The sequence below is a fragment of the Theobroma cacao genome, chromosome 3 (assembly GCF_053813885.1).
Source record: "Theobroma cacao isolate CCN51 chromosome 3, ASM5381388v1, whole genome shotgun sequence".
Classification (NCBI taxonomy): Eukaryota; Viridiplantae; Streptophyta; class Magnoliopsida; order Malvales; family Malvaceae; genus Theobroma; species Theobroma cacao.
The window spans coordinates 21,921,215-21,936,421 of record NC_142641.1 but is presented as its reverse complement, the minus strand read 5'-3'; positions in this window follow the sequence as shown (position 1 = coordinate 21,936,421).

Below are 15,207 nucleotides of genomic sequence, written 5' to 3'. Positions count from 1 at the left end.
TTAAATGCTTTTATAATCCCATTATCGAATTTATTTTGAATTGTTTTTACATTTTTTGATTAAAACAGATTGTATTTGATTGTTTGCCTTGGGAAACGTGGAGCAAAAGCCATCCATTGTCAAGAAAAGTTCATTTATAGTCACTCATGCCTAGAAAAGCCTTATAACTCGGTTTAAATGCCTTTATAATCCCATTATTGAATTTATTTTGAATTGTTTTTACATTTTTTGATTAAAACAGATTGTAATTGATTGTTTGCCTCGGGAAACGTGGAGCAAAAGCCATCCATTGTCAAGAAAAGTTCATTTATAGTCACTCATGCCTAGAGAAGCCTTATTACTCGGTTTAAATGCCTTTATAATCCCATTATTGAATTTATTTTGATTTTTTTTACAGTTTTTGATTAAAACAGATTGTAATAGATTGTTTATCTCGGGAAACATGGAACGAAAGCCATCCATTGTTAAGAAAAGATCATTTATAGTCACTCATGCCTAGAAAAGCCTTATTACTCGGTTTAAATTCATTTATAATACCATTATTGAATTTATTTTGAATTTTTTTTACATTTTTTGATTAAAACAGATTATAATAGATTGTTTATCTCGGGAAACATGGAACGAAAGCCATCCATTGTCAAGAAAACATCATTTATAGTCACTCATGCCTAGAAAAGCCTTATTACTCGGTTTAAATGCCTTTATAATCCCATTATTGAATTTATTTTGAATTGTTTTTACATTTTTTGATTAAAACAGATTGTAATTGATTGTTTGCCTCGGGAAACGTTGAGCAAAAGCCATCCATTGTCAAGAAAAGTTCATTTATAGTCACTCTTGCCTAGAAAAGCCTTATTACTCGATTTAAATGCCTTTATAATCCCATTATTGAATTTATTCTGAATTGTTTTTACATTTTTTGATTAAAACATATTGTAATTGATTGTTTCCCTCGGGAAACGTGGAGCAAAAGCCATCCATTGTCAAGAAAAGTTCATTTATAGTCACTCATGCCTAGAAAAGCCTTATTACTCGGTTTAAATGCCTTTACAATCCCATTATTGAATTTATTTTGAATTTTTTTTACATTTTTTGATTAAAACAGATTGTAATAGATTGTTTATCTCGGGAAACATGGAACGAAAGCCATCCATTGTCAAGAAAAGATCATTTATAGTCACTCATGCCTACAGAAGCCTTATTACTCGGTTTAAATGCCTTTATAATCCCATTATTGAATTTATTTTGAATTGTTTTTACATTTTTTGATTAAAACAGATTGTAATTGATTGTTTGCCTCGGGAAACGTGGAGCAAAAGCCATCCATTGTCAAGAAAAGTTCATTTATAGTCACTCATGCCTAGAAAAGCCTTATTACTCGATTTAAATGCCTTTATAATCCCATTATTGAATTTATTTTGAATTGTTTTTACATTTTTTGATTAAAACATATTGTAATTGATTGTTTGCCTCGGGAAACGTGGAGCAAAAGCCATCCATTGTCAAGAAAAGTTCATTTATAGTCACTCATGCCTGGAAAAGCCTTATTACTCGGTTTAAATGCCTTTACAATCCCATTATTGAATTTATTTTGAATTTTTTTTACATTTTTTGATTAAAACAGGTTGTAATAGATTGTTTATCTCGGGAAACATGGAACGAAAGTCATCCATTGTCAAGAAAAGATCATTTATAGTCACTCATGCCTAGAAAAGCCTTATTACTCGGTTTAAATGCCCTTATAATCCCATTATTGAATTTATTTTGAATTATTTTTACATTTTTTTATTAAAACATATTGTAATTGATTGTTTGCCTCGGGAAACGTGGAGCAAAAGCCATCCATTGTCAAGAAAAGTTCATTTATAGTCACTCATGCCTAGAAAAGCCTTATTACTCGATTTAAATGCCTTTATAATCCCATTATTGAATTTATTTTGAATTTTTTTTACATTTTTTGATTAAAACAGATTCTAATACATTGTTTATCTCAGGAAACATGGAACGAAAGCCATCCATTGTCAAGAAAACATCATTTATTAACACTCATGCCTAGAAAAGCCTTATTACTCGGTTTAAATGCCTTTATAACCCCATTATTGAATTTATTTTGAACTTTTTTGACATTTTTTTATTAAAACAGATTGTATTTGATTGTTTGCCTCGGGAAACATGGAGCGAAAGCCATCCATTGTCAAGAGAAGTTCATTTATAGTCACTCATGCCTAGAAAAGCCTTATTACTCGGTTTAAATGCTTTTATAATCCCATTATCGAATTTATTTTGAATTGTTTTTACATTTTTTGATTAAAACAGATTGTATTTGATTGTTTGCCTCGGGAAACGTGGGGCAAAAGCCATCCATTGTCAAGAAAAGTTCATTTATAGTCACTCATGCCTAGAAAAGCCTTATTACTCGGTTTAAATGCCTTTATAATCCCATTATTGAATTTATTTTGAACTTTTTTGACATTTTTTTATTAAAACAGATTGTATTTGATTGTTTGCCTCGGGAAACATGGAGCGAAAGCCATCCATTGTCAAGAGAAATTCATTTATAGTCACTCATGCCTAGAAAAGCCTTATTACTCGGTTTAAATGCTTTTATAATCCCATTATCGAATTTATTTTGAATTGTTTTTACATTTTTTGATTAAAACAGATTGTAATAGATTGTTTATCTCGGGAAACATGGAACGAAAGCCATCCATTGTCAAGAAAACATCATTTATAGTCACTCATGCCTAGAAAAGCCTTATGACTCGGTTTAAATGCCTTTATAATCCCATTATTGAATTTATTTTGAATTGTTTTTACATTTTTTGATTAAAACAGATTGTAATTGATTGTTTGCCTCGGGAAACGTGGAGCAAAAGCCATCCATTGTCAAGAAAAGTTCATTTATAGTCACTCATGCCTAGAGAAGCCTTATTACTCGGTTTAAATGCCTTTATAATCCCATTATTGAATTTATTTTGATTTTTTTTACAGTTTTTGATTAAAACAGATTGTAATAGATTGTTTATCTCGGGAAACATGGAACGAAAGCCATCCATTGTTAAGAAAAGATCATTTATAGTCACTCATGCCTAGAAAAGCCTTATTACTCGGTTTAAATTCTTTTATAATACCATTATTGAATTTATTTTGAATTTTTTTTACATTTTTTGATTAAAACAGATTATAATAGATTGTTTATCTCGGGAAACATGGAACGAAAGCCATCCATTGTCAAGAAAACATCATTTATAGTCACTCATGCCTAGAAAAGCCTTATTACTCGGTTTAAATGCCTTTATAATCCCATTATTGAATTTATTTTGAATTGTTTTTACATTTTTTGATTAAAACAGATTGTAATTGATTGTTTGCCTCGGGAAACATGGAGCAAAAGCCATCCATTGTCAAGAAAAGTTCATTTATAGTCACTCATGCCTAGAAAAGCCTTATTACTCGGTTTAAATGCCTTTACAATCCCATTATTGAATTTATTTTGAATTTTTTTTACATTTTTTGATTAAAACAGATTGTAATAGATTGTTTATCTCGGGAAACATGGAACGAAAGCCATCCATTGTCAAGAAAAGATAATTTATAGTCACTCATGCCTAGAAAAGCCTTATTACTCGGTTTAAATGCCCTTGTAATCCCATTTTTGAATTTATTTTGAATTTTTTTTACATTTTTTGATTACAACAGATTGTAATAGATTGTTTGCCTCGGGAAACATGGAACGAAAGCCATCCATTGTCAAGAAAACATCATTTATAGTCACTCATGCCTAGAAAAGCCTTATTACTCGGTTTAAATGCCTTTATAATCCCATTATTGAATTTATTTTGAATTGTTTTTACATTTTTTGATTAAAACAGATTGTAATTGATTGTTTGGCTCGGGAAACGTGGAGCAAAAGCCATCCATTGTCAAGAAAAGTTCATTCATAGTCACTCATGCCTAGAAAAGCCTTATTACTCGGTTTAAATGCCTTTATAATCCCATTATTGAATTTATTTTGAATTGTTTTTACATTTTTTGATTAAAACAGATTGTAATTGATTGTTTACCTCGGGAAACGTGGAGCAAAAGCCATCCATTGTCAAGAAAAGTTCATTTATAGTCACTCATGCCTAGAAAAGCCTTATTACTCGGTTTAAATGCCTTTATAATCCCATTATTGAATTTATTTTGAATTGTTTTTACATTTTTTAATTAAAACAGATTGTAATTGATTGTTTGCCTCGGGAAACGTGGAGCAAAAGCCATCCATTGTCAAGAAAAGTTCATTTATAGTCACTCATGCCTAGAAAAGCCTTATTACTCGGTTTAAATGCCTTTACAATCCCATTATTGAATTTATTTTGAATTTTTTTTACATTTTTTGATTAAAACAGATTGTAATAGATTGTTTATCTCGGGAAACATGGAACGAAAGCCATCCATTGTCAAGAAAAGATCATTTATAGTCACTCATGCCTAGAAAAGCCTTATTACTCGGTTTAAATGCCCTTGTAATCCCATTTTTGAATTTATTTTGAATTTTTTTTACATTTTTTGATTAAAACAGATTGTAATAGATTGTTTGCCTCGGGAAACATGGAACGAAAGCCATCCATTGTCAAGAAAACATCAATTATAGTCACTCATGCCTAGAAAAGCCTTATTACTCGGTTTAAATGCCTTTATAATCCCATTATTGAATTTATTTTGAATTGTTTTTACATTTTTTGATTAAAACAGATTGTAATTGATTGTTTGGCTCGGGAAACGTGGAGCAAAAGCCATCCATTGTCAAGAAAAGTTCATTCATAGTCACTCATGTCTAGAAAAGCCTTATTACTCGGTTTAAATGCCTTTATAATCCCATTATTGAATTTATTTTGAATTGTTTTTACATTTTTTGATTAAAACAGATTGTAATTGATTGTTTACCTCGGGAAACGTGGAGCAAAAGCCATCCATTGTCAAGAAAAGTTCATTTATAGTCACTCATGCCTAGAAAAGCCTTATTACTCGGTTTAAATGCCTTTATAATCCCATTATTGAATTTATTTTGAATTGTTTTTACATTTTTTAATTAAAACAGATTGTAATTGATTGTTTGCCTTGGGAAACATGGAGCAAATGCCATCCATTGTCAAGAAAAGGTCATTTATAGTCACTCATGCCTAGAGAAGCCTTATTACTCGGTTTAAATGCCTTTACAATCCCATTATTGAATTTATTTTGAATTTTTTTTACATTTTTTGATTAAAACAGATTGTAATAGATTGTTTATCTCGGGAAACATGGAACGAAAGCCATCCATTGTCAAGAAAGACCATTTATAGTCACTCATGCCTAGAAAAGCCTTATTACTCGGTTTAAATGCTTTTATAATCCCATTATTGAATTTATTTTGAATTGTTTTTACATTTTTTGATTAAAACAGGTTGTAATAGATTGTTTATCTCGGGAAACATGGAACGAAAGCCATCCATTGTCAAGAAAAGATCATTTATAGTCACTCATGCCTACAGAAGCCTTATTACTCGGTTTAAATGCCTTTATAATCCCATTATTGAATTTATTTTGAATTGTTTTTACATTTTTTGATTAAAACAGATTGTAATTGATTGTTTGCCTCGGGAAACGTGGAGCAAAAGCCATCCATTGTCAAGAAAAGTTCATTTATAGTCACTCATGCCTAGAAAAGCCTTATTACTCGATTTAAATGCCTTTATAATCCCATTATTGAATTTATTTTGAATTGTTTTTACATTTTTTGATTAAAACATATTGTAATTGATTGTTTGCCTCGGGAAACGTGGAGCAAAAGCCATCCATTGTCAAGAAAAGTTCATTTATAGTCACTCATGCCTAGAAAAGCCTTATTACTCGGTTTAAATGCCTTTACAATCCCATTATTGAATTTATTTTGAATTTTTTTTACATTTTTTGATTAAAACAGGTTGTAATAGATTGTTTATCTCGGGAAACATGGAACGAAAGCCATCCACTGTCAAGAAAAGATCATTTATAGTCACTCATGCCTAGAAAAGCCTTATTACTCGGTTTAAATGCCCTTATAATCCCATTATTGAATTTATTTTGAATTATTTTTACATTTTTTTATTAAAACATATTGTAATTGATTGTTTGCCTCGGGAAACGTGGAGCAAAAGCCATCCATTGTCAAGAAAAGTTCATTTATAGTCACTCATGCCTAGAAAAGCCTTATTACTCGATTTAAATGCCTTTATAATCCCATTATTGAATTTATTTTGAATTTTTTTTACATTTTTTGATTAAAACAGATTCTAATACATTGTTTATCTCAGGAAACATGGAACGAAAGCCATCCATTGTCAAGAAAACATCATTTATTAACACTCATGCCTAGAAAAGCCTTATTACTCGGTTTAAATGCCTTTACAATCCCATTATTGAATTTATTTTGAACTTTTTTGACATTTTTTTATTAAAACAGATTGTATTTGATTGTTTGCCTCGGGAAACATGGAGCGAAGGCCATCCATTGTCAAGAAAAGTTCATTTATAGTCACTCATGCCTAGAAAAGCCTTATTACTCGGTTTAAATGCTTTTATAATCCCATTATCGAATTTATTTTGAATTGTTTTTACATTTTTTGATTAAAACAGATTGTATTTGATTGTTTGCCTTGGGAAACGTGGAGCAAAAGCCATCCATTGTCAAGAAAAGTTCATTTATAGTCACTCATGCCTAGAAAAGCCTTATAACTCGGTTTAAATGCCTTTATAATCCCATTATTGAATTTATTTTGAATTGTTTTTACATTTTTTGATTAAAACAGATTGTAATTGATTGTTTGCCTCGGGAAACGTGGAGCAAAAGCCATCCATTGTCAAGAAAAGTTCATTTATAGTCACTCATGCCTAGAGAAGCCTTATTACTCGGTTTAAATGCCTTTATAATCCCATTATTGAATTTATTTTGATTTTTTTTACAGTTTTTGATTAAAACAGATTGTAATAGATTGTTTATCTCGGGAAACATGGAACGAAAGCCATCCATTGTTAAGAAAAGATCATTTATAGTCACTCATGCCTAGAAAAGCCTTATTACTCGGTTTAAATTCTTTTATAATACCATTATTGAATTTATTTTGAATTTTTTTTACATTTTTTGATTAAAACAGATTGTAATAGATTGTTTATCTCGGGAAACATGGAACGAAAGCCATCCATTGTCAAGAAAACATCATTTATAGTCACTCATGCCTAGAAAAGCCTTATTACTCGGTTTAAATGCCTTTATAATCCCATTATTGAATTTATTTTGAATTGTTTTTACATTTTTTGATTAAAACATATTGTAATTGATTGTTTGCCTCGGGAAACGTTGAGCAAAAGCCATCCATTGTCAAGAAAAGTTCATTTATAGTCACTCATGCCTAGAAAAGCCTTATTACTCGATTTAAATGCCTTTATAATCCCATTATTGAATTTATTTTGAATTGTTTTTACATTTTTTGATTAAAACATATTGTAATTGATTGTTTGCCTCGGGAAACGTGGAGCAAAAGCCATCCATTGTCAAGAAAAGTTCATTTATAGTCACTCATGCCTGGAAAAGCCTTATTACTCGGTTTAAATGCCTTTACAATCCCATTATTGAATTTATTTTGAATTTTTTTTACATTTTTTAATTAAAACAGGTTGTAATAGACTGTTTATCTCGGGAAACATGGAACGAAAGCCATCCATTGTCAAGAAAAGATCATTTATAGTCACTCATGCCTAGAAAAGCCTTATTACTCGGTTTAAATGCCCTTATAATCCCATTATTGAATTTATTTTGAATTATTTTTACATTTTTTTATTAAAACATATTTTAATTGATTGTTTGCCTCGGGAAACGTGGAGCAAAAGCCGTCCATTGTCAAGAAAAGTTCATTTATAGTCACTCATGCCTAGAAAAGCCTTATTACTCGATTTAAATGCCTTTATAATCCCATTATTGAATTTATTTTGAATTTTTTTTACATTTTTTGATTAAAACAGATTCTAATACATTGTTTATCTCAGGAAACATGGAACGAAAGCCATCCATTGTCAAGAAAACATCATTTATTAACACTCATGCCTAGAAAAGCCTTATTACTCGGTTTAAATGCCTTTATAATCCCATTATTGAATTTATTTTGAACTTTTTTGACATTTTTTTATTAAAACAGATTGTATTTGATTGTTTGCCTCGGGAAACATGGAGCGAAACCCATCCATTGTCAAGAGAAGTTCATTTATAGTCACTCATGCCTAGAAAAGCCTTATTACTCGGTTTAAATGCTTTTATAATCCCATTATCGAATTTATTTTGAATTGTTTTTACATTTTTTGATTAAAACAGATTGTATTTGATTGTTTGCCTTGGGAAACGTGGAGCAAAAGCCATCCATTGTCAAGAAAAGTTCATTTATAGTCACTCATGCCTAGAAAAGCCTTATAACTCGGTTTAAATGCCTTTATAATCCCATTATTGAATTTATTTTGAATTGTTTTTACATTTTTTGATTAAAACAGATTGAAATTGATTGTTTGCCTCGGGAAACGTGGAGCAAAAGCCATCCATTGTCAAGAAAAGTTCATTTATAGTCACTTATGCCTAGAGAAGCCTTATTACTCGCTTTAAATGCCTTTATAATCCCATTATTGAATTTATTTTGATTTTTTTTACAGTTTTTGATTAAAACAGATTGTAATAGATTGTTTATCTCGGGAAACATGGAACGAAAGCCATCCATTGTGAAGAAAAGATCATTTATAGTCACTCATGCCTAGAAAAGCCTTATTACTCGGTTTAAATTCTTTTATAATACCATTATTGAATTCATTTTGAATTTTTTTTACATTTTTTGATTAAAACAGATTGTAATAGATTGTTTATCTCGGGAAACATGGAACGAAAGCCATCCATTGTCAAGAAAACATCATTTATAGTCACTCATGCCTAGAAAAGCCTTATTACTCGGTTTAAATGCCTTTATAATCCCATTATTGAATTTATTTTGAATTGTTTTTGCATTTTTTGATTAAAACAGATTGTAATTGATTGTTTGCCTCGGGAAACGTGGAGCAAAAGCAATCCATTGTCAAGAAAAGTTCATTTATAGTCACTCATGCCTAGAAAAGCCTTATTACTCGATTTAAATGCCTTTATAATCCCATTATTGAATTTATTTTGAATTGTTTTTACATTTTTTGATTAAAACATATTGTAATTGATTGTTTGCCTCGGGAAACGTGGAGCAAAAGGCATCCATTGTCAAGAAAAGTTCATTTATAGTCACTCATGCCTAGATAAGCCTTATTACTCGATTTAAATGCCTTTATAATCCCATTATTGAATTTATTTTGAATTGTTTTTAAATTTTTTGATTAAAACATATTGTAATTGATTGTTTGCCTCGGGAAACGTGGGGTAAAAGCCATCCATTGTCAAGAAAAGTTCATTTATAGTCACTCATGCCTAGAAAAGCCTTATTACTCGGTTTAAATGCCTTTATAATCCCATTATTGAATTTATTTTGAATTGTTTTTACATTTTTTAATTAAAACAGATTGTAATTGATTGTTTGCCTTGGGAAACATGGAGCAAATGCCATCCATTGTCAAGAAAAGGTCATTTATAGTCACTCATGCCTAGAGAAGCCTTATTACTCGGTTTAAATGCCTTTACAATCCCATTATTGAATTTATTTTGAATTATTTTTACATTTTTTGATTAAAACAGATTGTAATAGATTGTTTATCTCGGGAAACATGGAACGAAAGCCATCCATTGTCAAGAAAAGATCATTTATAGTCACTCATGCCTAGAAAAGCCTTATTACTCGGTTTAAATGCCCTTGTAATCCCATTTTTGAATTTATTTTGAATTTTTTTTACATTTTTTGATTACAACAGATTGTAATAGATTGTTTGCCTCGGGAAACATGGAACGAAAGCCATCCATTGTCAAGAAAACATCATTTATAGTCACTCATGCCTAGAAAAGCCTTATTACTCGGTTTAAATGCCTTTATAATCCCATTATTGAATTTATTTTGAATTGTTTTTACATTTTTTGATTAAAACAGATTGTAATTGATTGTTTGCCTCGGGAAACGTGGAGCAAAAGCCATCCATTGTCAAGAAAAGTTCATTTATAGTCACTCATGCCTGGAAAAGCCTTATTACTCGGTTTAAATGCATTTACAATCCCATTATTGAATTTATTTTGAATTTTTTTTACATTTTTTGATTAAAACAGGTTGTAATAGATTGTTTATCTCGGGAAACATGGAACGAAAGCCATCCATTGTCAAGAAAAGATCATTTATAGTCACTCATGCCTAGAAAAGCCTTATTACTCGGTTTAAATGCCCTTATAATCCCATTATTGAATTTATTTTGAATTATTTTTACATTTTTTTATTAAAACATATTGTAATTGATTGTTTGCCTCGGGAAACGTGGAGCAAAAGCCATCCATTGTCAAGAAAAGTTCATTTATAGTCACTCATGCCTAGAAAAGCCTTATTACTCGATTTAAATGCCTTTATAATCCCATTATTGAATTTATTTTGAATTTTTTTTACATTTTTTGATTAAAACAGATTGTAATAGATTGTTTATCTCGGGAAACATGGAACGAAAGCCATCCATTGTCAAGAAAACATCATTTATAGTCACTCATGCCTAGAAAAGCCTTATTACTCGGTTTAAATGCCTTTATAATCCCATTATTGAATTTATTTTGAATTGTTTTTACATTTTTTGATTAAAACAGATTGTAATTGATTGTTTGCCTCGGGAAACGTTGAGCAAAAGCCATCCATTGTCAAGAAAAGTTCATTTATAGTCACTCTTGCCTAGAAAAGCCTTATTACTCGATTTAAATGCCTTTATAATCCCATTATTGAATTTATTTTGAATTGTTTTTACATTTTTTGATTAAAACAGATTGTAATTGATTGTTTACCTCGGGAAACGTGGAGCAAAAGCCATCCATTGTCAAGAAAAGTTCATTTATAGTCACTCATGCCTAGAAAAGCCTTATTACTCGGTTTAAATGCCTTTATAATCCCATTATTGAATTTATTTTGAATTGTTTTTACATTTTTTAATTAAAACAGATTGTAATTGATTGTTTGCCTTGGGAAACATGGAGCAAATGCCATCCATTGTCAAGAAAAGGTCATTTATAGTCACTCATGCCTAGAGAAGCCTTATTACTCGGTTTAAATGCCTTTACAATCCCATTATTGAATTTATTTTGAATTTTTTTTACATTTTTTGATTAAAACAGATTGTAATAGATTGTTTATCTCGGGAAACATGGAACGAAAGCCATCCATTGTCAAGAAAGACCATTTATAGTCACTCATGCCTAGAAAAGCCTTATTACTCGGTTTAAATGCTTTTATAATCCCATTATTGAATTTATTTTGAATTGTTTTTACATTTTTTGATTAAAACAGGTTGTAATAGATTGTTTATCTCGGGAAACATGGAACGAAAGCCATCCATTGTCAAGAAAACATCATTTATAGTCACTCATGCCTAGAAAAGCCTTATTACTCGGTTTAAATGCCTTTATAATCCCATTATTGAATTTATTTTGATTTTTTTTACAGTTTTTGATTAAAACAGATTGTAATAGATTGTTTATCTCGGGAAACATGGAACGAAAGCCATCCATTGTTAAGAAAAGATCATTTATAGTCACTCATGCCTAGAAAAGCCTTATTACTCGGTTTAAATTCTTTTATAATACCATTATTGAATTTATTTTGAATTTTTTTTACATTTTTTGATTAAAACAGATTGTAATAGATTGTTTATCTCGGGAAACATGGAACGAAAGCCATCCATTGTCAAGAAAACATCATTTATAGTCACTCATGCCTAGAAAAGCCTTATTACTCGGTTTAAATGCCTTTATAATCCCATTATTGAATTTATTTTGAATTGTTTTTACATTTTTTGATTAAAACAGATTGTAATTGATTGTTTGCCTCGGGAAACGTTGAGCAAAAGCCATCCATTGTCAAGAAAAGTTCATTTATAGTCACTCATGCCTAGAAAAGCCTTATTACTCGATTTAAATGCCTTTATAATCCCATTATTGAATTTATTTTGAATTGTTTTTACATTTTTTGATTAAAACATATTGTAATTGATTGTTTGCCTCGGGAAACGTGGAGCAAAAGCCATCCATTGTCAAGAAAAGTTCATTTATAGTCACTCATGCCTGGAAAAGCCTTATTACTCGGTTTAAATGCCTTTACAATCCCATTATTGAATTTATTTTGAATTTTTTTTACATTTTTTAATTAAAACAGGTTGTAATAGACTGTTTATCTCGGGAAACATGGAACGAAAGCCATCCATTGTCAAGAAAAGATCATTTATAGTCACTCATGCCTAGAAAAGCCTTATTACTCGGTTTAAATGCCCTTATAATCCCATTATTGAATTTATTTTGAATTATTTTTACATTTTTTTATTAAAACATATTTTAATTGATTGTTTGCCTCGGGAAACGTGGAGCAAAAGCCGTCCATTGTCAAGAAAAGTTCATTTATAGTCACTCATGCCTAGAAAAGCCTTATTACTCGATTTAAATGCCTTTATAATCCCATTATTGAATTTATTTTGAATTTTTTTTACATTTTTTGATTAAAACAGATTCTAATACATTGTTTATCTCAGGAAACATGGAACGAAAGCCATCCATTGTCAAGAAAACATCATTTATTAACACTCATGCCTAGAAAAGCCTTATTACTCGGTTTAAATGCCTTTATAATCCCATTATTGAATTTATTTTGAACTTTTTTGACATTTTTTTATTAAAACAGATTGTATTTGATTGTTTGCCTCGGGAAACATGGAGCGAAACCCATCCATTGTCAAGAGAAGTTCATTTATAGTCACTCATGCCTAGAAAAGCCTTATTACTCGGTTTAAATGCTTTTATAATCCCATTATCGAATTTATTTTGAATTGTTTTTACATTTTTTGATTAAAACAGATTGTATTTGATTGTTTGCCTTGGGAAACGTGGAGCAAAAGCCATCCATTGTCAAGAAAAGTTCATTTATAGTCACTCATGCCTAGAAAAGCCTTATAACTCGGTTTAAATGCCTTTATAATCCCATTATTGAATTTATTTTGAATTGTTTTTACATTTTTTGATTAAAACAGATTGAAATTGATTGTTTGCCTCGGGAAACGTGGAGCAAAAGCCATCCATTGTCAAGAAAAGTTCATTTATAGTCACTTATGCCTAGAGAAGCCTTATTACTCGCTTTAAATGCCTTTATAATCCCATTATTGAATTTATTTTGATTTTTTTTACAGTTTTTGATTAAAACAGATTGTAATAGATTGTTTATCTCGGGAAACATGGAACGAAAGCCATCCATTGTCAAGAAAGACCATTTATAGTCACTCATGCCTAGAAAAGCCTTATTACTCGGTTTAAATGCCTTTATAATCCCATTATTGAATTTATTTTGAATTGTTTTTGCATTTTTTGATTAAAACAGATTGTAATTGATTGTTTGCCTCGGGAAACGTGGAGCAAAAGCAATCCATTGTCAAGAAAAGTTCATTTATAGTCACTCATGCCTAGAAAAGCCTTATTACTCGATTTAAATGCCTTTATAATCCCATTATTGAATTTATTTTGAATTGTTTTTACATTTTTTGATTAAAACATATTGTAATTGATTGTTTGCCTCGGGAAACGTGGAGCAAAAGGCATCCATTGTCAAGAAAAGTTCATTTATAGTCACTCATGCCTAGAAAAGCCTTATTACTCGATTTAAATGCCTTTATAATCCCATTATTGAATTTATTTTGAATTGTTTTTAAATTTTTTGATTAAAACATATTGTAATTGATTGTTTGCCTCGGGAAACGTGGGGTAAAAGCCATCCATTGTCAAGAAAAGTTCATTTATAGTCACTCATGCCTAGAAAAGCCTTATTACTCGGTTTAAATGCCTTTATAATCCCATTATTGAATTTATTTTGAATTGTTTTTACATTTTTTAATTAAAACAGATTGTAATTGATTGTTTGCCTTGGGAAACATGGAGCAAATGCCATCCATTGTCAAGAAAAGGTCATTTATAGTCACTCATGCCTAGAGAAGCCTTATTACTCGGTTTAAATGCCTTTACAATCCCATTATTGAATTTATTTTGAATTATTTTTACATTTTTTGATTAAAACAGATTGTAATAGATTGTTTATCTCGGGAAACATGGAACGAAAGCCATCCATTGTCAAGAAAAGATCATTTATAGTCACTCATGCCTAGAAAAGCCTTATTACTCGGTTTAAATGCCCTTGTAATCCCATTTTTGAATTTATTTTGAATTTTTTTTACATTTTTTGATTACAACAGATTGTAATAGATTGTTTGCCTCGGGAAACATGGAACGAAAGCCATCCATTGTCAAGAAAACATCATTTATAGTCACTCATGCCTAGAAAAGCCTTATTACTCGGTTTAAATGCCTTTATAATCCCATTATTGAATTTATTTTGAATTGTTTTTACATTTTTTGATTAAAACAGATTGTAATTGATTGTTTGCCTCGGGAAACGTGGAGCAAAAGCCATCCATTGTCAAGAAAAGTTCATTTATAGTCACTCATGCCTGGAAAAGCCTTATTACTCGGTTTAAATGCATTTACAATCCCATTATTGAATTTATTTTGAATTTTTTTTACATTTTTTGATTAAAACAGGTTGTAATAGATTGTTTATCTCGGGAAACATGGAACGAAAGCCATCCATTGTCAAGAAAAGATCATTTATAGTCACTCATGCCTAGAAAAGCCTTATTACTCGGTTTAAATGCCCTTATAATCCCATTATTGAATTTATTTTGAATTATTTTTACATTTTTTTATTAAAACATATTGTAATTGATTGTTTGCCTCGGGAAACGTGGAGCAAAAGCCATCCATTGTCAAGAAAAGTTCATTTATAGTCACTCATGCCTAGAAAAGCCTTATTACTCGATTTAAATGCCTTTATAATCCCATTATTGAATTTATTTTGAATTTTTTTTACATTTTTTGATTAAAACAGATTGTAATAGATTGTTTATCTCGGGAAACATGGAACGAAAGCCATCCATTGTCAAGAAAACATCATTTATAGTCACTCATGCCTAGAAAAGCCTTAT